The following is a 22,548-nucleotide window of genomic DNA, read 5'->3' as shown; positions in this document are numbered from 1 at the left end:
ACTTTTCTCTCTGAGATATTTTTCTTCTCGTTACATCTGGTTCGTCCCAGAGGAAATGATCCATGTGTTTGACTCATAGACTAAATATAAAGGCTTTGACTGGGATGTTCTGCTGTTATACAACAGTGCCACCTGTGGGTCAAACAGTAGAAAAGCAACCACTGCTCTGCACCTGATGCAGAAATGAAAACGTCCCATTTTTAAGTCCAGAGTTTTGATCTTTTGTGTCAAAGACAAAACTCAGATTTTAAACTCAAAGTGATTTAAATGTGTTTAACTTTGTGTCGGACTAAATCAATTTGTGACGTGAATCCAGGAACTTTAAGTTCATAAACAATCAGATACACAGAATGTGGTTCTACACACATGGAGACATACTGAGAAAGGTGAGAATAATAAAAGCAAACTTAAAAAGACTATATGTGAGTGTTTATACAGTGTTTATATATTCTACTTGGTGTTATGTTGTTTCAATAAACTGATTCTTAATGTGAATAAACACAATCGGTAGCAAGAGGAAAGACTTTGGGGCTGCGTGGTGGTTGGCACTGTTGCCTCACAGCCAGAGGGTTCCTGGTTTGAATCTCGATTCAGATGGGGTCTTTCTGAGGGAGTTTGCATTTTCTCCCTTGTTTTCTCCAGGTGCTCTGGATTCATCTCACTACGGTGGCCCTGAGAGCTCAACGCACTGCAACTTAAGAAAACACATGCAAGTGGACGAAACACAAGCAAAGTGAGAGAACAACTTCATCAATTTGACAACACAACACATTACGCACAACACAACACATTACAGAACACTCTGCAATTACAGAAAACAACAACGGAAGTGTTTCCAGGGGACAACTGAAAGTGATGGACACGTCCAGTTGTGTGTATTTCGTTGTATTTCGCATTTTTTAATTGGCAGGCTAATAGTAAGTAACATTAGACATCTGCAGTAATATCTGAATCATGCGATCACAATGTTAAAATAAACCAAAAACACTTCAAGTTTAGCTCATTTTCCAATATCAGATGGACACCGACTTTAACAACTCCAAACTGCCACAGTATCTCACTGTCCAAACACCTGCAGATTAGGGGTTGGGTAAATTTAGCGTAGGTGTTAATGTAGTGTGAATGGTTGTTTGTCGGCCCTGTGATGGACTGGTGACCCGTCCAAGGCACGGCCCCCACCTCTCACCCAATTTCAACTGGGATTGGCTCACAGCTTCATCACTGATGAAGCTGTGTCACATCCACAGGAACACAGGGAGGATGGTGGACTGGACACTGTGTGACAGCTGATCTCAGAGCCGTGCACCTCCTCTGATTCTTCTGGAGCTACGTCTCCTCTCTGCCTCCCAGCAACAAGGCCCAGTCAGAGCCGCTCTACACACAAGCTGCTGCTGCTTCAGCCTCTGGACAATGATCCAGCCTCCATCTGTTGAGAGAAGAAGACATCAGTGTTTACGGATGCAGCACATCCAGTAGAAAGAGCAGCAGGGTGAGGCTGTCAGCTGTGGTCCAGCTTCATTTCCTGTTCACATGAAAACAACTGTCGTCTTCACATCAACTCAATCAAATGATCACAAGCAGCTTGGGGCTCGTCTGATTGGCCGACTGTTCTCTCTCTGTGTTTCTGTCCAATCCTGACGTCTGTCCTCATTGTCCTCTCACAGCTTCACTGAGGAAACACTGAGTCCTGAACTACGAAGCCACTTCAACATGTCCAGGAGATCTTTCTGAGATCCAGCTCAACTTAACCTGACAAACACAGTCAGGCTAAGTGGTCACATGACGCTGGTTATCAACTCGTTAAGTTAACTCAGGTTTTCCTCAACGAGATCTGAGCCCGTGCACATGAAAGGCGCGGGGTTTACTGTGTGTGACCAATCACAGACATGGACGGTTTGACTGACAGCAGAGCCTCATATTTCACAACGTGGATCAAACTGTTCTATAATCAAAATCAGAGGAGAACAAACTGACTCTGAGGACACACACTGTCTCACTGACTCTGAGGACACACACTGTGGTGGAAACCTGTGACATCACGACTGAATAAAAACACATGGACCTATTTTCAGGAAGCTGACTGAGTGCATTTGGTGTTTTGGTGACAGGATGAGTCTGGAGAGATTGAGATGTACTGGGTGAGTTAGAGATCAACTGAACCAACCAGACGTTGATTTAAACTTCCCTTATCCTTCCCTTTAAGGAGAGTGTGCACCACACAACAGTGTAGAGTCACTGTGGTCAGTGGGCGGAGCTTTTATATGGGTTGATCTCCAACTTAACCTGCTCCGGCGCTAGTTAGCCGTTCATCATTACCAGTTACCATGGTGATTTACCCTGAACCCCTGGATCTGTACTGTGATACTGACTGTTTAGTAAAATACTGATGAAAGCAGCGTGGACTGACTCCAACCATCTACTGACCTCACAGTCTCCAGTCGACAGCCTGAACTCTGCTTTAGATCAAGCAGCTCTTTCACTGCTGAGTCCTGCAGGTCGTTGTATCTCAGATCCAGTTCTCTCAGATGAGAGGGGTTTGACCTCAGAGCTGAAGCCAGAGAAGAACAGCTGATCTCTGACAGGCTGCAGTGATACAACCTGGATAAAGAATAAAACTTAACTGTAAATTAAACCGAGAACATGTGTGAAAATAACAAACAAACATTCATGTCACACAGACTCATACCATGGAAGATGAATATGAAATCAGTCATGTTGGACTAAAACGAGTCCTGATTCAGTAAAAATAGATTATTTGGACCCAGTCTCTGTCCTGCAGATCATTTTAGGAAATCCAGAACTAAACTCAGATGTGTTTTAACAGCTGAATATTTAAAATGTCACAGATTAATTAATTAATGGATTCAAGTTATGTATGAAGAGGAATTATGTTAAATTAGAATTAAATTAGATAAATCGTGTATAAATGATGTATTATAGATATGAGATCTACAAAAGTCAGTCAGTGAACTGACCCCAGAGTCTCCAGTAGACAGGTTGGACTCTGTAGAAAACCACACAGCTCCTTCACTCCTGAGTCCTGCAGGTCGTTGTCACTCAGACCCAGTTCTTTCAGATGAGAGGGATTTGACCTCAGAGCTGAAGCCAGAGAAGAACAGCTGATCTCTGACAGTCTGCAGCTCTGCAACCTGAAGAAAGGATAAAACTTGACTGTAAATTAAATTGAGTTCATGTGTGAAAATGAAGGACTTTGACTAAACATCAATGTCGCTGTTTTCAGACCTGAAGTCTGAGTCATGTTGTTCTGAACATGTTTCACAGTTCATGTGTGAAAAGAGCAGTTATATGATCGTGTTTTCTTGAAGTGGCGATGATCTGAGAAGCAGTCTTTTTGACCAGTTGAAAGTGGTGCAGGGATCCTGAGTAACATGTGTACAGGGCGGTACAGAGATCTAGTGGTGAAAAGATAAAGGCATGGACGACTCTGTGTAAGTCCTGTAACCATAGGACCATGGTCACGCTGTCATGTGGTCAGTCCACAGGACCACCAGGACAGATCCTGGTTAGCTTCCACAGAAACATTACATGTACACATTGTCCAGCATTGGATTGTTTATCTGTCAGTAAAACTTCAGTCACGTTGAGCCTGACTCGGTCCTCAGCGCTCATTCTACAAACATCTCTCAGCTCAGTATCAGAGTTCACTGTTAGGAACACATGTTCTGCACTTTGACCTTGAAGCTCCAGTGTGGAAGATTCAGGTGAAAGGATCCATTGTTAGAAACTGAATATAAAATAATCCAGGAGATGTTTTCACCTGTTTCATCTAAATTGTACGACTTGTTGTTTCATTTACTTTAGAATGAGCCTTTTATATTTACATACTTTATATTTACATACTCTATATTTATATACTTTAGATGTACATACTTTATATTTAAATACTCTATATTCACATCAGGAGCGGGTCTTCTCTACAGAGGCAGCCATGTTTTTTACAGTAGCCCAGACTGGACAAACTAAACCTTTTGAATTTCTCTGACAACTGAAGCTACCACAGGTTCTCTTTCATGGTTGGAAGGGGGGGGGGGGGTGTTCAGCTGCAACATGACACTTCACCACTAGATGTCACTAAATTCTACACACTGAACCTTTAACATTAACGTCTGACCTCAGAGTCTCCAGTCGACAGGTTGGACTCTGTAGAAAACCACACAGCTCCTTCACTCCTGAGTCCTGCAGCTTGTTTAGACTCAGATTCAGTTCTCTCAGGTGAGAGGGGTTTGACCTCAGAGCTGAAGCCAGAGAAGAACAGCTGATCTCTGACAGACTGCAGTCCCACAACCTGAAGAAAGAAACATGAAGATTTGAATGTGTCCTCCTGTTGTTGTGGATCGTCATCATGTCAACACAGACTCTCAACATGCTGCTGACCTCAGTCCAGTCTGTGACCTGAAGATAAATATCAGATCAGACATGTTGGACCATTGTTTCATTTATCTCCTTCTTCTCTGTGTGTTTGGTCACTGAGCAGGTTTGTGTAATTAAACACTGTTTAAAGTAGGGATGGCTCCTGACAGTCACTTCCTGTTTGTTTCTATACTTATCAACTGTCCCACGTGTTTCAATAAGAATGTGTCTTATTTTGAAAACCTGAGGAGGACGAGTGCTCGGCCTCAGTCCACATGTTATTTACTGACACTTTCTTAGTGATCAGGAGCAGGTGAGTGCAGGTGAATGGAGTTGATGAGGTGGACGTGACTGACAGGCTGGGTGAGTGACAGATGACTGTGACAATTTAGATACATTTAAATAAATAATGTCAAAATAAGAAAAAAAGTTGGAAAAGTGAACATTCAAGGATTTAAGAACCTGACCTCAGAGTCTCCAGTCGACAGTTTGGACTCTCCAGTCCAGAACACAGCAGCTTCACTGCTGAATCCTTCAGCTTGTTTCCTCTCAGATCCAGTTCCCTCAGATGTGAGGGGTCTGACTTCAGAGCTGAGGCCACGACTTCACAGTGAGTCTGTGAGACTTCCCAACCAATGAGTCTGTAATTACAGAAATATTTAAACTGACAGATGAACTCATTAGATTCGGGTGGCCAAGGTCAACTTTGATACACTAAACATGTATTTGGCCTCTTGAACATGATATCTCAGGTCTGTCTTTAGGCATTTTCCTCACATTTTGACCAGTTGGACTCAAGATGAACTTATTAGATAAGTTAGATTTCAGTGGTCAAAGGTCACAGTGACCTCATATTATTGTGAATGCAACATGTCAGGAACCTGGAGGAACTGATACTGCAGTGGTTGGCGGTGGCGTACAAACACAGGGTGGTAATTCTAGTTTGACAAGAAAGAAGAATAAACAATATTTCCTGTTCTGCTTTAAAACAGTGATTCTCATCCAAAACACTTCTCCTTCTCCTCACACTATGCTAGCTGTTCGCTCAGAAACAAACGCACGCACGCACGCACACACACACTCACACACACACACACACACACACTAGCCAGTAGCCAGTAGCCACTTATCCTTTAGCAGTCACAGGGAGCTGGAGCCAATCTCAGCTGAAACTGAATTTCAGTCTTCAATCAACCTAACTCCGATCTACATGTTTTTGGGTTTGAGGAGGAAGCTGGAGAACCCAGAGAAAACCCTGCAGACACAAGGAGAACATCCTCCTCACAGAAAGGCTGCACTAACAGTGTTGACCACTGCAACACCATGCTGCCCAAAACAATGAGAATCATTTAACACTGAGTGTATTTGAAGAACGACTCATCTACACTGATTGAACATGTTATTGATCATGTCTGGACTCACACAGCCTTCCTGCAGTTCCTCACAGCTGGGATCAGTCTCAGTCGACCCTGGTCTGATGTGTTGAACTTCTTCAGGTCCAACTCATCCAGAACCTCCTCTGACATCTGCAGCATGTAGGCCAGAGCTGAGCAGTGGATCTCAGAGAGTTTCTTCATTGGTTTGTTCTCTGACGTCAGGAACTGTTGCATCTGCTGATGAACTGAGTGGTCGTTCATCTCAGTCAGACAGTGGAAGATGTTGATGCTTCTGTCAGGAGAAATGTCATCACTCTCCATCTCCTTCAGGTTGTTGATGACTCTCTGGATGATCTTTGGATTGTTCTCTGTCCCACCCAGCAGGCCTCCTAAGACTCTCTGGTTGAACTCCAGACTGAGGCCGTGAAGGAAGCGGACAAACAGGTCCAGATGACCATTTGTACTGGTGAGGGATTTCTCCATGGTTCTCTTCAGGAGGTCATCAAGGGAGACTTTACTCCATGTGTTCCTATATGTTCCCAAGAAGTTGTTGAGTTCTTCTGTGTTCCTCTTGGTGTAACAGTGGAACATGTAGACTGCAGCCAGAAACTCCTGAACGCTCAGATGAACAAAGCAGTAGACTGATTTCTGGAAGATCACACACTCTCTTCTGAAGATCTCAGTACAAACTCCTGAGTACACCGAGGCCTCTGTGACATTAAGACCACACCGCTCCAGGTCTTCTTGGTAGAACATGATGTTTCCTTCCTCCAGATGTTCAAACGCCAGCCTCCCCAGCTTCAGGAGAACGTCCCTGTCAGCCTCCGTCAGCTGCTGTGGAGTCGTCTCATGTCCCTCACCGTACTTGTTGTTCTTCCTCTTTGTCTGAACCAGCAGGAAGTGTGAGTACAGGTCAGTCAGGGTCTTGGGCAGCTCTCCTCTCTGCTCTGTGGTCAACATGTGCTCCAGAACTGTAGCACTGATCCAGCAGAAGACTGGGATTTGACACATGATGTGGAGGCTCCTGGACGTCTTGATGTGTGAGATGATTCTGCTGCACAGCTCTTCATCACTGAATCTCCTCCTGAAGTACTCCTCCTTCTGGGCGTCAGTGAAGCCTCGTACTTCTGTGACCCTGTCAACACATGTAGGAGGGATCTGATTGGCCGCCGCAGGTCGGGAGGTTATCCAGACGAGAGCCGAGGGAAGCAGATTCCCCTGGATGAGGCTTGTCAGCAGCACATTGAATGATGACCTCTGTGTGACTGACACAACCTTCTTGTCGTTGAAGTCCAGAGAAAGTCTGCTTTCATCCAGGCCGTCCAAGATGAACAAAGGTTTACAGACAGCGAGCGTCTCTGCCGTGAGCTTCTCTAACGTTGGATGGAAAACACGGAGCAGCGTGAGAAGACTGTGCTGCTGGTCTTTCACCAGGTTCAGCTCCCTGAACGAAAGCACAGTCAGCAGACCCACATCTTGGTTTTCTAAACCCTCTGCCCAGTCCAGAGTGAACTTCTGCACCGAGAAGGTTTTTCCAACGCCAGCGACGCCATTGGTCAGGACGACTCTGATGCTGCTCTGCTGGTCAGTTAAGGCTTTAAAGATCTCGTGGCACTTGATGGGAGTGTCGTGGAGGCTCTTCCTCTTGGAAGCCGTCTCAAGCTGCCTCACCTCATGTTGAGTATTAACCTCTTCACTCTGTCCCTCTGTGATGTAGAGCTCAGTGTAGATCCTGTTGAGGAGGGTTCTACTTCCTGTTTCATCAGTTCCTTCAGCCACATGTTCACATCTCCTCCTCAGACTGAGCTTATGTTCATCTAAAACCTCCTGCAGACCACGATCTGCTGAAAGACAAGAAACAATGTCAGAGACAGAGAATCTGATAATCTGCTGATTGTTTTCATCAGATACAGAAAAACTACAGAAAATAAAAGCTTTTTAACTCTGTGGTTTTATAACGATGTTAAATGTTGATGCTGTATGAAGGAACAAAATAAAACAACATGTGCTGATGTCAGAAGTGAAGACATCAGCAGACACATGTACAGTGCTGCTCTGACCGGCTGTCTGAACTCCAGCTCCTGTTCTGGATGTTTGTCCACATTCGGGACAGGAGGAGTCTCCTGAAGAACCAGACTGGTCCCAGTATGAGGTGATGCACTGTCTGCAGAACCAGTGTCCACAGCTGGTGGAGACTGGATCCTTCAGGACGTCCTGACACGAAGCACAGCAGGACGACTGCTCCTCCTCAGAAACATGACTCCTCTTCCTCTCTCTGTGAAGACATTTCCTGGTAACTCACATGTCACAGTCACAGGTTGTCATTACTTCTGTCAAGGAGGTTTTGTTTTCACCCAGTATGTTTGTGTGTTGGTTGGTTCGTTTCTTCGTTAGTGGGATTATAAAAAACTACAGATAACCAGTAAACTTGGTGGAAGGATGTGGTCTGTGAACCAGATCAGGGAGAGGGGAGGTTTTCTTTCTACTTCCACAGACATGTTCAGAGGACTGATGTTTATGAATGTTTGAAATTTGGTGCAGAACCAAATAAAAAATGAGTATCTAGTGAATTTCAAAGTGGTTTTGTGATAGATTGATTTAATAAGGAAGCTGATCATTGATATAAGTTCAATAGCAAATAAAAAGAGTCATAGGGTCATACAGAAGAAAAAGGTAATAACTTGTAAAAAGTCCTGTGAAAGAGGTTAAACTGTTGAACTCCTGTGTAAAAGGTTAAAATGTTTAAAAAAGAGGTAACAAGGTTAAAAACTATTTAAAGGTATAAAGATACCCTCCCGACAGAGAAGTTAATCTACACTCTACTGATTGAGTCTTTTTTGAAAGATGACGCTTGTGATTGTTTAGTCATGCCTGCTGAGTCCGGAAGGGGGAGCTCTCGGCCACGACGCGCTGTTCTCAATGAAGCTGCCTGAGAGAAAGCATCGCGTCTGAGCGTCTTTGTTGCTATCTCCCCTTTTCAGGTACGAAGTGAGTATTTATGCTCTTAAACTTTGGAATATGTTTGTTAAGTCGTTTTGTTGGTGTTTTTTTAAACATGTTCACTGAATGTTCAGTGTTTTGGAAGCTATGTTATGATTTCTAGATTGATGATTGGTATACTGTTAAGCAGCTTAAACTCAGTTCCCTCAGTGGCTCGCACGGAGCGGCACGAGGCCATCATAGGCTCAACACCTATCGTGTGCATTTTGATCGTGTTTAGCTCAGTAAGACACATTTACAGAGAATGAGGTTGCTAATGTGTATGGTTAAGTTTTACTATGTTTATGTGTGTAACGAATTACTAATACATTTGTGTTTTCATTACTAAAGTAACTGTCTATGATAAGGAGCAAGGAATATAACAATTAGAAGAGACAAGTGGTTACTAATGTTTTACACAAAGTTTTTGTTTATTTCCTGTACATTTAAGTTTGATCATTTAAGGTTATGTTTATTGATTAATAGACCAGTTTCATAAATATTTAGCTGTTACATCTGATTTGACATGTTTAAGAAAGAGTGAGAAATTATAATATACTTCCTCGTTTACTTGCCTGTGAAAGAAAACTATATTGGAAAGTTGATCTTGAAATTGAGAGAAAATGCAGTTAATTGTTCGGAGCTTTATGTACAAATTTTTGTACAGCAAATACTGCTGGAAATAATATGATTCTCAATGAAGCCCGAGCGGAAGCATCGTGTCTGAGCGTCTTTATTGATATCTTCCCTTTTCAGGGCGTAACAGTTTCATAAGGAGCCTGATGGTTCTTAGTGGAGGTCTGAGCTCTTTGAGTGATTCTGAGGGATCCGTCACTAACTTCAAAGTTCAATCAGTTCAAAGTAAAAACAGTCTCTTACTTTGTGTGTGAGGGTCCAGGTTCATTACTGAAGTTTGGAGGAGGTCCCATGGACCGGTCACTCTTCAGAGACACACAGCTGAACACTGGAGACTCTGCTCTGTCCTCCTCTTCCTCCTCATAACCACTCATCTTCAGTCTGAGAGTAAAAACACTGACACTGACTGTGAGCTGAAACACACACACACACACACACACACACACACACACACACTGGGCCTCATTTACTAACAGTGACGCACAAATCTGGGATTCATCAATAAGTTCGTACCTAAATTTGTTTGTACTCTGAGAACAAATGTAGAACTTCCTCAGACCATGTGTACGCACAAATGATGAAGGCCCGGCTGCCCTAGAAAATATTAACATACCCTTTGACTAAATGCATAGTATATTAAAACTCCATTTATTTAAATCAAAATAGTACAGTATTACAGTGAAGTTATTGAATATTTTCCATAATAAATATTTCCAAAAATTATACAAATCCCCATTTTTCCAAACTAAGTACTGTAGCATAGCCAGCAGGACTCCCTGGGCCTGTGACGTGATTTTGGTGAGAATATACAGTATTACAGTGAAGTTATTGAATATTTTCCATAATACATATTTCCCAAAATTATACTAATCCCCATTTTTCCAAACTAAGTACTGTAGCATAGCCAGCAGGACTCCCTGGGCCTGTGACGTGATTTTGGTGAGAGTATACAGTATTACAGTGAAGTTATTGAATATTCTTCATAACAAATATTTCCCAAAATTATGCTAAATCACTTTTTCCCAAACTAAGTACTGTAGCATAGCCAGCAGCATACCCTGTACCTGTGACATGATTTTGGTGAGAATATACAGTATTACAGTGAAGTTATTGAATATTTGCGAATATTAATCTCTTTTCGGTGTTGCACTTTGTAGACGGTCCCTGCGCACTCGTCTCACAGCAGGCTGTACATAGACACCAATGTCCTGTGTCCATCACGGAGGACGACTCATATTGATGATAACTGGCCTGTAGCCCGTTGTCCACCTTACTACGGGGGGAATTATGCGGCGTTTGTGCTTTAACAACGTTTCTCTTATGACTTATTGATCCGGGAAGTCCGAATCTGTGAATATCTTTCCAACTTTACTGAACTCTATTAAGCGGAGTCCGCGTCCACGTCGCGATGCATCTGAGAGACATGTCCACAGCGTTCAGCGCCTCAGTTATTGCAGACCAGGTTTAATTTTTTAATAAACATCGTCACTCCGGAGGACACGCTACAGAAAAATGTGTATTTTGTGTCTTCCACCTCCGACGCCTTCAATTTCTGCTGTTGTGAGAGTCTTGTGTTTTTTACGGTTTGGTTTCCGTCTCACATCACTTCAACTTGCGCCTGTCAATTTAGATTTTGCTATTTTGCGCACGCACTTATTTTCTGCGGAGGGTAAGAACAGTTCTGCGCACATGTGAGTAAATTCCCCCCAATGAAGCCAGCTATACGTAAATTCAGTGTTTCTTCACATATAACAAAGTCAGTCTCTCTCTCTCTCTCTTTCTCTCTTTCTTTCTTGATTGGGATGATTTAGGATGATTCTAGACAAACGTAGGGTCATGTGTTTGGTCATGAATCGATGGTGTCGGATCATGTCTGCGTGTAGCTCCGGTCACTTCAACACTGAGTCCTGACTGCGAGCGTCTCGTTTACAGAAAGGGGAAGTCCATATAATAAAGCCATGGAGGGCGGGAGTGGATAAAAGAGTAACCACCCGCACAGGAAGCTCTGAATTAAAGCGAACGCCTTTGCAACGAGGCAGCATTCTATTGGTTGGGGAATTTTGACAGGGTTGACACCAGTCTATGGTTGACACACAAATCCAAGAGCAGAGGAGAAAGCTGAGAGCAGACGATTCACGAGCGCACAGAAAGCAGCCCGAGTGCGGAAAGGGCTGAAGAATTGAGCACAGGAAATCCGCGTGCACACAGTTTGAGCAGAAGCGGAGCAAATTTAAGTGCAAACAGGGGCTGTTTGAGTACAAGAGCAGGGCTTTGATGGGAAGTCAAACACAATCTGAACATAAATTAAGTCATGCTCTCAAATCAGGTTTTTAGCTGTCAGATCCTCCCTGTTGCATTTACTGATCGTCATCTAATTTTAATGGAGTTTATTTCATCCTCCACAGTAAAACCAAAGTCTTTTTGGCATTTTAACGTAAAATGATTGCATGGTTTTACTTTCTGTGAGTATTTTAAACTGTTCTGGGCCTTTTTGAAAACCAAGAACCAAGTTGTCCTCCCTTACCCAGTGGTGGGAAGTAGGTAAGGCACAAAACAGGGTTTTCTGTCAGCAATACACAGCCAATACGATCGTTAAAATAAATACAGTGATTCAGAAACTAGAGGAGGAGATCAGAAACCTGGAAACTGTCTTTTTACATCAAAGACTCTGACATCACCTTAGAGGAACTGACCACGGCTGTGTTGCACAGTCACACAAAACAACAGGCAGGATGTAGAACACCTCAAAACTAAGAGACAGGATTTAAACTCCTTTTTACATCAAAAAGCCAAAGGAGCCTTGGGCAGAGCCTGCTTCACTAAAATACATGACATGGACGCTCCGACCACCTTCTTCAATTTAGAGAAGTCGGTGGCTCGGAGAAAACAGATGGTGTCTCTGCGGCTCCCAGACTGAGAAGCGACCACAGAACCAGCTAAAATGAGGAAACACGCAGTAGAGTTCTACTCGGACACTTCCACCTTTCTGTAGGCGCGCAGTAATCTCTCTCTCTGCTGCCTAAGAAGGGAGTATTTAGCATTTTACAGAACTGGAGACCAGTGGCCCTTTTATGCACAGACTACAAGATCCTCTCTAAAGTTTTATCAAACAGCCTGAAGACCTACATTGAACAGCTGATCAACCAAGACCAATGTTACGGTGTGCCAGACAGATCCATGCTGGACAATCTGTTTTTAATAAGAGATGTGTGTGATGTGTGTAACTGTAGCGAGTCTGCGACACACCACAGCTCTCTTTGGATCTCTTTTACTGTAATGATACAACATGTGACAGGGACTGCATCAGTTCACATCCTCTTCTCAGACTACTGTCTCTTTCAGCTCCAAATGCAGACAGCGTATAACAAAACATGTATACATTGTAGACAAAACCAGTCAATTGAAACGATCGTATAGTGATTACTTTTTGACAATCATACCTGTAATGATACAACATGTGACAGGGACTGCATCAGTTCACATCCTCTTCTCAGACTACTGTAAAGGATGCATGAAATAATAATGTAAACCAAAGGACAAAATAAACATAAATATGCCCTGCCTCACATGTCTAACCCATCACAGAGTAAACACAATGACTTAATGTGGGTTCACAAACAACATTAGAAAGTAACAATGCACTTCACATTCGTTCTATACAAATCCCACAAGAAAACTACATCTCCCATAATGCCGCGGGTTGCTGTGGCGCGAATCGGCGCCACTTCAGAGGAAAACAGCAGAAAACAATGCAACGCTAACTTTTGAAATAACTCTTAACACTCCTCACAGTACAGACTTGGGCTTTACACACTACAGCTGTCTGTTATTGCTCTTTCAGAAAGCAGTCACAGCAACATGCACTAAACGTTGGAATGACACTTAGAAGCGGAACAGTCCGTAAACATACCTGTCTCTCTTTCAGCTCCGGGTGCAGTCAGAGTGACAGGTTCCTGAGCGGCACGTACCAAAGCGCGACAGGGGGGTTCACAGACCAGAATACTGACATACAACATATTCACATGAAAATAAAAGGTACATAAAACATTAATCCTTTTGTAAGTACTGAAAAGAATCTCACAAAGATGTTAGGACTGATTTAGCCTAATCATTGGCTATAAAATAAAAATAAGAAAGTACTAGAAATACATATCCCCCCCCCCTCTCATTGTCGGCAAATGGAACATCCCCCTGAGGTGATACTCACTGCAGGTTTTTTAAAGTTAGCTGGAATATAAAAACACACCATTACATAACTTATATAATGTAAATGTGGGTATTATTTCAATCGATCAGCAAAAAGCCTTTGACCGCGTAGATCATGATTTTTTATTTTCAACCTTGCAGGCTTTTGGTGTTGAGGGGGGTTTCCTTTCCTGGGTCAAGCTGCTGTACAGTGGGGCTAGTTGTGTGGTGAAGGTGGGGGGAGGGAGGAGCTGTCCTGTGCCCGTCACGAGAGGCATCAGGCAGGGCTGCCCCATCTCAGGACAACTCTACTGCATCGCCATCGAGCCATCGAGCCTGTGCAGGTTGAGGAGCAGGCTGAGGGGTCTCTCTCTGCCGGGGCGGGCTCACAACCCTCCTGTGGTCGTCTCAGCATATGCTGACGACGTTAATGTTTTTATCCATGATCAGCACGATGTCCAGCAGCTTCAGGAAAGTCTGTTTGTTATGGGAGAGCCTCTTCAGCCAGAACCAACTGGGAGAAGAGTGAGGGTTTTTTAATGGGCCTAAATACCACGGGGGGAAAAGAGAAACACTAGTCCTGATTAACTTCCTGTTTGGTATGGCTGAACTGGCCACCTGGAAGAGCAGGAAGAACCAGATGTTGGGTGAAGGCTGGACAGATGTGGTGAAGTGTTTTAAAGGTTTGGTAGCAACTCACGTGAAAATAGAACACGCCTTCTACAGCCTGACCAGTAACCTGGAAGCTTTTACGTCTCAGTGGGGGATCAGACAGGTTTTATGCTCACTTTTTTAAACTCCGTGTGTGTGACAAATGTAGTTTTCTTTTGTAAAATATTATCTGATTGAAGTGTTATTTATTTATTTTTTTGCTGATGCCATTATTGGAAAGATCATGAAATAAAGTCACTCTCTCTGATTTAGGGGACACACGTACGGTCATGTGTTTGGTTATGAGTCGATGGTGTCGGATCATGTGCTCGTGTCGCTCCTCTCATTTTAACACTGAGTCCTGACTGTGAGCGTCACATCATTTTCATGATGTTTAAATGCAGCCTCATAAACTCTGGAGCGAATCAAACATACACTAAGTTACTTCATTTACTGATCAGGTACTGATAACTAGTGATGAGTGTTTATTAGTTACTGTGCGAGCAGGTCGCGCGGAGTGAGTAATAAAACAGGCCGATTATGTAAAAGTGATCTGAGCTGTCACGGTTCCCCATGTGGACACAGGTCGTCACTGCAGGTTCAGTTCAGGAGCAGCAGTAAACACCTCCACAAGTCAAATTAACAGGTTTTTATTAACAGGAACAAAGTTTGATCCGATTCTCCTCAGTCACCAACTTAAAAACTGTGATGTCATCATGTCACCTCATCTCCTGCTCATTCAGTGTTCAGCCTCAGCAGTTGTGGTTTGTGGGGGGAAACTTAGTTTTTTTGTTGAATGTGATTGACACAAAGTGGTTCAGTTAAGTAGAATAATCAGTCGCCAACACGGGAAGGAGTGAAAAACTCACATAAATAACTCATTGCAGCAAAGTGGTCGTTCAGTTTAAAGATTATCTTGTATTTTATCATCATCAGCAAATCCCATGAAAAGACAACTAAAAACCTCCTGTTCCTGAAGCTTTATAAAAGTTACACTACACATTCACAAGGCTTTTCTAAACTTGTGTCTTCAGTGGGAACCTGTGACCTTGGAGCCGAGTGCCACAGACAGTGGGAAGTCAGACTCAGTTGGAAGTCTTTGGAATTTTCATGGGATTTGTTGAGAAGAGTGAAGAATAAAAACATAAAAACACCAGGTTGAGATGAGGGAGTGACAGAGAGCAGAGGAGCAGTGGAGTGATCGGTGACACAGCAGCAGCAGCAGAGTGAAACTAAAGTGAAGGAAACACTGATTCAAAGCAGCAACTTTAACATGTATTGATCTTATGACTGAAAAAGGTGAGAAAATATTAACATAAACATTAACTTGTGACCTCAGTGGTTCACTTACATTTGCAAAGCTCCGAATGTGGGCAACTAAAGACATTCTTACATGTGTGCACAGTGAATCTTCAAATATTTACAACAACACGAGTAACAGAGAGGAAGACTTAAAACAAATGAGTCACTTCAAAAATAAGCATTTAAGAATATATGACCTATAATAATAATAAATAAACACAAAATCCCTCCCTGGTCTGAGTTAAATCCAACGTGTTAAGCTCTGATATGTTAAAGAAAAATAAAATTAAGTTTCCTCCAAAAACCACGTTGTGCTGGTGTGAAACAGTCGTGATGCTTCCTGTGATGTGCAGGAGATGAAGTTGCTGCTGAGTGGAAATAAGTACTTAAAGATGTTTGAAGGGACATCAAGCTCCAGTTTTACACAAACTTCTTCTGTCACACTTTCATAAAACTTTCCAATATATATAAGGACGTTTTCAGTCTTTAATAGAAAACTATTGGAACATAACGGTAGATTTGGCTTTTAAATGATCTTTGATATTTATGTTATTCAACACTTTGTGTTTATAGTCTTCTGTGTATTTTAATGTTGTCTTTAACATGATGGTGTTATCAGTGTGCTGTTGTAAATGTCATACTGTGTCATTTCATACTGTAAATATGACAGTTCAGTTGTTTCCACTGTGTCAAATAGTGTAAATTGTTCTTTTACCTGCACCAAGGAGGAGATGTTTTCACCTGTTTGTTGGTTTGTTTGCAAGATTAAAGAAAAACAAGAGTAATGATTTCCAGCAAAGTCGGTGGAAGGATGTTTATTGTGCATTAAAGCAGAGACAAGTAGAAACAACAGAACTTTTCTTTTACTTTTTGTTACATCTGGTTCGTCCCAGAGGAAATGATCCATGTGTTTGACTCATAGACTGAATATAAAGGCTTTGACAGGGATGTTCTGCTGTTATACAACACCGCCACCTGTGGGTCAAAAAGAAGAAAAGCAACCACTGCTCTGCACCTGATGCAGAAATGAAAACGTCCCATTTTTAAGTCCAGAGTTTTGATCTTTTGTGTCAAAGACAAAAGTCTGATTTTAAACTCGATGTAGTGACTTCGTGAAAACAAACGTCGCTGAGAGGCTGAGTTAGGGCCTAATAAATTGAATGATGCGCTGATCCAAAAATCACTGCAATCCGTAAAAAATGCGTTTAAACTTTTGTTAAAGAAAAAAGAAGATCCACTTGATTGTCCATGCACAAAGTCATAGATTAAATCGATCAAACGGAAAATAGCAGATTGCGTAACGAAGTTTAGCGGTCAACAAATAATACAGAGTCCCCATTCACCCTCTTTTCTTCCTAAACAGGTGAACTGGTGCTTAAATCAACTATGACTCCCGCCCCTATCCTTATGACCAATTTCCAAATGAATAGGATAGGAAGTAAACAATAAATGACAAATTAACCAAATAATACACCCAAAATACAAACCCATTACATCTTATATCATAACAAACAAAATAATAATAATATCTTTCTTTAACTTATTTACGGCTCCTACACTCAAAGTGATTTAAATGTGTTTAACTTTGTGTTGAACTAAATCAATTTGTGATGTGAATCCAGGAACTTTAAGTTCATAAACAATCAGATACACTGAATGTGGTTATACACACATGGAGACATACTGAGAAAGGTGAAAATAAGAAAGGCAAACTTAAAAACACTATATGTGAGTGTTTATACAGTGTTTATATATTCTGCCTGGTGTTATGTCATTTCAATAAACTGATTCTTCATGTGAATAGAAGCGTGAGTGTGTCTGCAGACACTGAGTCAAAGGACAGAGCAGCAGCAGCTCCACTGATGAAGATGTGTCACATCCACAGGAACACACAGGGAGGATGGTGGACTGGACACTGTGTGACAGCTGATCTCAGAGCCGTGCACCTCCTCTGATTCCTCTGGAGCTCCGTCTCCTCTCTCCCTCCCAGCAACAAGGCCCAGTCAGAGCCGCTCTACACACAAGCTGCTGCTGCTTCAGCCTCTGGACAAAGATCACTCCCTCCATCTGTTGAGAGAAGAAGACATCAGTGTTTACAGAGACTCACTTCATCAGCTGAGAGTCAGTGATGCAGCACATCCAGTAGAAAGAGCAGCAGGGACTTCAGTCCTGTTCAGAGGTGGAGCAGCTTCCTCTCTGCTTCATGTTCACGTGTTGGAATGAACACGCTAAGAGCTAAGTGTGTTTCCTCTGCATGTCAAAGTGCAGAGTGGACACCTGAGAGGTGGATTTACTGCAGTTACAGGTGAAGACATGTTTGACTGTGTGTTGATGAACATCTGCTTCTGAGAAACTGACCAGATGAGACAGATGGACCTCAGCAGAGGTTCTGGTCTGTATAAAGAGCTCATGGTTACCATGGTGATGATGAGAGGCTTCAGTCACACTGATCTCAGAGCTGTGACAAAGATCTAACCGATCAGTTCTTCACTGACGAAGTGAGAGAACAAACTGTCTCAGATCATATGAAGACAACACCGTCTCTGTTCATCGTGTGAGGCTGTCAGCTGTGGTCCAGCTTCATTTCCTGTTCACATGAAAACAACAACAACTGTCGTCTTCACATCAACTCAATCAAATGATCACAAGCAGCTTCTGGCTCATCCGATTGGCCGACTGTTCTCTCTCTGTGTGTCTGTCCAATCCTGACGTCTGTCCTCATTCTCCTCTCACAGCTTCACTGAGGAAACACTGAGGCCTGAACTACGAAGCCACTTCAACATGTCCAGGAGATCTTTCTGAGATCCAGCTCAACTTAACCTGACAAACACAGTCAGGCTAAGTGGTCACATGACGCTGGTTATCAACTCGTTAAGTTAACTCAGGTTTTCCTCAACAAGATCTGAGCCTGTGCACATAAAAGGGGCGGGGTTTACTGCGGATGACCAATCACAGACATGGACAGTTTGACTGACAGCAGAGCCTCATATTTCACAACGAGGATCAAACTGTTCAACAATAAAAATCAGAGGAGAACAAATTGACTCTGAGGACATACACTGACTGTGAGGACACACACTGTCTCACTGACTCTGAGGACAAACACTGACTCTGAGGACACACACTGTCTCACTGACTCTGAGGACACTGTGGTGGAAACATCACTACTCAATAAAAACACATGGACCTATTTTCAGGAAGCTGACTGAGTGCATCTGGTGTTTTGGTGACAGGATGAGTCTGGAGAGATTGAGATGTACTGGGTGAGTTAGAGATCAACTGAACCAACCAGACGTTGATTTAAACTTCCCTTATCCTTCCCTTTAAGGAGAGTGAGAACCACACAACAGTGTAGAGTCACTGTGGTCAGTGGGCGGAGCTTTTATATGGGTTGATCTCCAACTTAACCTGCTCCAGCGCTAGTTAACCGTTCATCATTACCAGTTACCATGGCGATTTACCCTGAACCCCTGAATCTGTAATGTGATAATGACTGTTTAGTAAAATACTGATGAAAGCAGCGTGGACTGACTCCAACCATCTACTGACCTCACAGTCTCCAGTCGACAGCCTGAACTCTGCTTTAGATCAAGCAGCTCCTTCACTCCTGAGTCCTGCAGGTCGTTGTCACTCAGATCCAGTTCTCTCAGATGAGAGGGATTTGACCTCAGAGCTGAAGCCAGAGAAGAACAGCTGATCTCTGACAGGCTGCAGTGATACAACCTGGATAAAGAATAAAACTTAACTGTAAATTAAACAGAGATCATGTGTGAAAATAACAAACAAACATTCATGTCACACAGACTCATAACATGGAAGATGAATATGAAATGTTGGACTCAAAACGAGTGCTGATTCTGTAAAAATATATTATTTGGACCCGGTCTCTGTCCTGCAGATCATTTTAGGAAATCCAGAACTAAACTGACTTGTGTTTTAACAAATAGCTGAATATTTAAAATGTCACAGATTAATTAATTGATGGATTCAAGTTATGTATGAAGAGGAATTATGTTAAATTAGAATTAAATTAGATAAATCGTGTATAAATGATGTATTATAGATATGAGATCTACAAAAGTCAGTCAGTGAACTGACCCCAGAGTCTCCAGTAGACAGGTTGGACTCTGTAGAAAACCACACAGCTCCTTCACTCCTGACTCCTGCAGGTCGTTGTCACTCAGATCCAGTTCTCTCAGATGAGAGGGATTTGACCTCAGAGCTGAAGCCAGAGAAGAACAGCTGATCTCTGACAGTCTGCAGCTCTGCAACCTGAAGAAAGGATAAAACTTAACTGTAAATTAAACTGACTTCATGTGTGAAAATGAAGGACATTGACGAAACATCACTGTCGCTGTTTTCAGACCTGAAGTGTGAGTCATGTTGTTCTGAACATGTTCCACAGTTCATGTGTGAAAAGAGCAGTTATATGATCGTGTTTTCTTGAAGTGGCGATGATCTGAGAAGCAGTTTTTTTGACAAGTTGACAGTGGTGCAGGGAGCCTGAGTAACATGTGTACAGGGCGGTACAGAGATCTAGTGGTGAAAAGATAAAGGCATGGACGACTCTGTGTAAGTCCTGTAACCATAGGACCATGGTCACGCTGTCATGTGGTCAGTCCACAGGACCACCAGGACAGATCCTGGTTAGCTTCCACAGAAACATTACATGTACACATTGTCCAGCATTGGATTGTTTATCTGTCAGTAAAACTTCAGTCACGTTGAGCCTGACTCGGTCCTCAGCGCTCATTCTACAAACATCTCTCAGCTCAGTATCAGAGTTCACTGTTAGGAACACATGTTCTGCACTTTGACCTTGAAGCTCCAGTGTGGAAGATTCATGTGAAAGGATCCATTGTTAGAAACTAAATATAAAATAATCCAGGAGATGTTTTCACCTGTTTCATCTAAATTGTACGAATTGTTGTTTTCTTTACTTTAGAATGAGCCTTTTATATTTACACACATTATATTTACATACTCTATATTTACATACATTATATTTATATACTTTAGATGTACATACTTTATATTTAAATACTCTATATTCACATCAGGAGCGGGTCCTCTCTACAGAGGCAGCCATGTTTTTTACAGTAGCCCAGACTGGACAAACTAAACCTTTTGAATTTCTCTGACAACTGAAGCTACCACAGCATCTCTTTCATGTTTGGAAGGGGGGGGTGTTCAGCTGCAACATGACACTTCACCACTAGATGTCACTAAATTCTACACACTGAACCTTTAACATTAAAACATGATGTCTGACCTCAGAGTCTCCAGTCGACAGGCTGGACTCTGTAGAAAACCACACAGCTCCTTCACTCCTGAGTCCTGCAGCTTGTTTAGACTCAGATTCAGTTCTCTCAGATGAGAGGGGTTTGACCTCAGAGCTGAAGCCAGAGAAGAACAGCTGATCTCTGACAGACTGCAGTCCCACAACCTGGATAAAGAAATATGAATATTTGAATGTGTCCTCCTGTTGTTGTGGATCGTCATCATGTCAACACAGACTCTCAACATGCTGCTGACCTCAGTCCAGTCTGTGACCTGAAGATAAATATCAGATCAGACATTTTGGACCATTGTTTCATTTATCAGCTTCTTCTCTGTGTGTTTGGTCACTGAGCAGGTGTGTGTAATTAAACACTGTTTAAAGTAGGGATGGCTCCTGACACTCACTTCCTGTTTGTTTCTATACTTATCAACTGTCCAACGTGTTTCAATAAGAATGTGTCTTATTTTGAAAACGTGAGGAGGACGAGTGCTCGGCCTCAGTCCACATGTTATTTACTGACACTTTCTTAGTGATCAGGAGCAGGTGAGTGCAGGTGAATGGAGTTGATGAGGTGGACGTGACTGACAGGCTGGGTGAGTGACAGATGACTGAGGGACAGTGAGCAGAGCAGAACAGTGACAATCCAATTCAATTTAAATAAATAATGACCGAACAAGAAAGAAAGTTGGAAAAGTGAACATTCAAGGATTTAAGAACCTGACCTCAGAGTCTCCAGTCGACAGGTTGGACTCTGTAGAAGACCACACAGCTCCTTCACTGCTGAGTCCTGTAGCTTATTGTAACTCAGATCCAGTTCTCTCAGATGAGAGGGGTTTGACCTCAGAGCTGAAGCCAGAGAAGAACAGCTGATCTCTGACAGACTGCAGTAATCCAACCTGAATAAAGAAATATGAATATTTGAATGTGTCCTCCTGTTGTTGTGGATCGTCATCATGTCAACACAGACTCTCAACATGCTGCTGACCTCAGTCTAGTTTGTGACCTGAAGATAAATATCAGACATGTTGGACCTTTGTTTCATTCATCACCTTCTTCTCTGTGTTTCGTCACTGAGCAGGTTTGTGTAATTAAACACTGTTTAAAGTAGGGATGGCTCCTGACACTCACTTCCTGTTTGTTTCTATACTTATCAACTGTCCAACGTGTTTCAATAAGAATGTGTCTTATTTTGAAAACCTGATGAGGAGGACGAGTGCTCGGCCTCAGTCCACATGTTATTTACTGACACTTTCTTAGTGATCAGGAGCAGGTGAGTGCAGGTGAATGGAGTTGATGAGGTGGACGTGACTGATAGGCTGGGTGAGTGACAGATGACTGAGGGACAGTGAGCAGAGCAGAACTGTGACAATTCAAATAAATAATGACCGAATAAGAAAGAAAGATGGAAAAGTGAATAAAGATTTAAGGACCTCAGAGTCTCCAGTCGACAGTTTGGACTTTCCAGTCCAGAACACAGCAGCTTCACTCCTGAATCCTGCAGCTCGTTTACACTCAGATCCAGTTCTCTCAGATGTGAGGGGTCTGACTTCAGAGCTGAGGCCACGACTTCACAGTGAGTCTCTGAGACTTGACAACCAATGAGTCTGTAATTACAGAAAAATTTAGACTAACAGATGAACTCATTAGATTCGGGTGGTCAAGGTCAAATGTCAAGGTCACAAAAAAATGTTTTGGCCTCTTGAACATGATGTCTCAGGTCTGTCTTTAGGTAATTTCTTCACATTTTGACCAGTTGGACTCAAGATA

The 22,548-nt window shown here is 42.6% G+C and overlaps 1 protein-coding gene and 2 long non-coding RNA genes across 4 annotated transcripts in view; all 3 read right to left on the bottom strand.

Annotated features, from left to right (window-relative positions):
- Nucleotides 1-22,548, bottom strand: part of LOC117761024 (NLR family CARD domain-containing protein 3-like) — a 45,559-nt gene that overhangs the window by 16,928 nt on the left and 6,083 nt on the right. Inside the window, exon 1 of one of the 2 annotated variants that reach the window (XM_034584584.1) lies at nucleotides 9,606-9,633. The exons of the other annotated variant lie outside the window; for it this stretch is intronic. The gene's annotated coding sequence lies outside the window, so the exon portion shown is untranslated. Of the gene's footprint in view, nucleotides 1-9,605; nucleotides 9,634-22,548 lie in introns of those variants that run through there. 2 annotated transcript variants of the gene reach the window in all.
- Nucleotides 44-5,118, bottom strand: LOC117761034. The gene is made up of 4 exons (XR_004613774.1): nucleotides 4,839-5,118; nucleotides 4,133-4,306; nucleotides 1,254-1,426; nucleotides 44-358 (listed from the first exon to the last, which is right to left on the bottom strand). It is a non-coding gene; the product is annotated as an uncharacterized LOC117761034 (long non-coding RNA).
- LOC117761036 lies at nucleotides 16,699-17,166 on the bottom strand. Its single transcript, XR_004613776.1, has 2 exons — nucleotides 16,955-17,166; nucleotides 16,699-16,899 (listed from the first exon to the last, which is right to left on the bottom strand). It is a non-coding gene; the product is annotated as an uncharacterized LOC117761036 (long non-coding RNA).

Source organism: Hippoglossus hippoglossus, chromosome 5 (genome assembly GCF_009819705.1).
Source record: "Hippoglossus hippoglossus isolate fHipHip1 chromosome 5, fHipHip1.pri, whole genome shotgun sequence".
NCBI lineage: Eukaryota > Metazoa > Chordata > Actinopteri > Pleuronectiformes > Pleuronectidae > Hippoglossus > Hippoglossus hippoglossus.
Note: the sequence above shows the minus strand (reverse complement) of the source record. Positions and strands in the feature narration are given on the sequence as shown.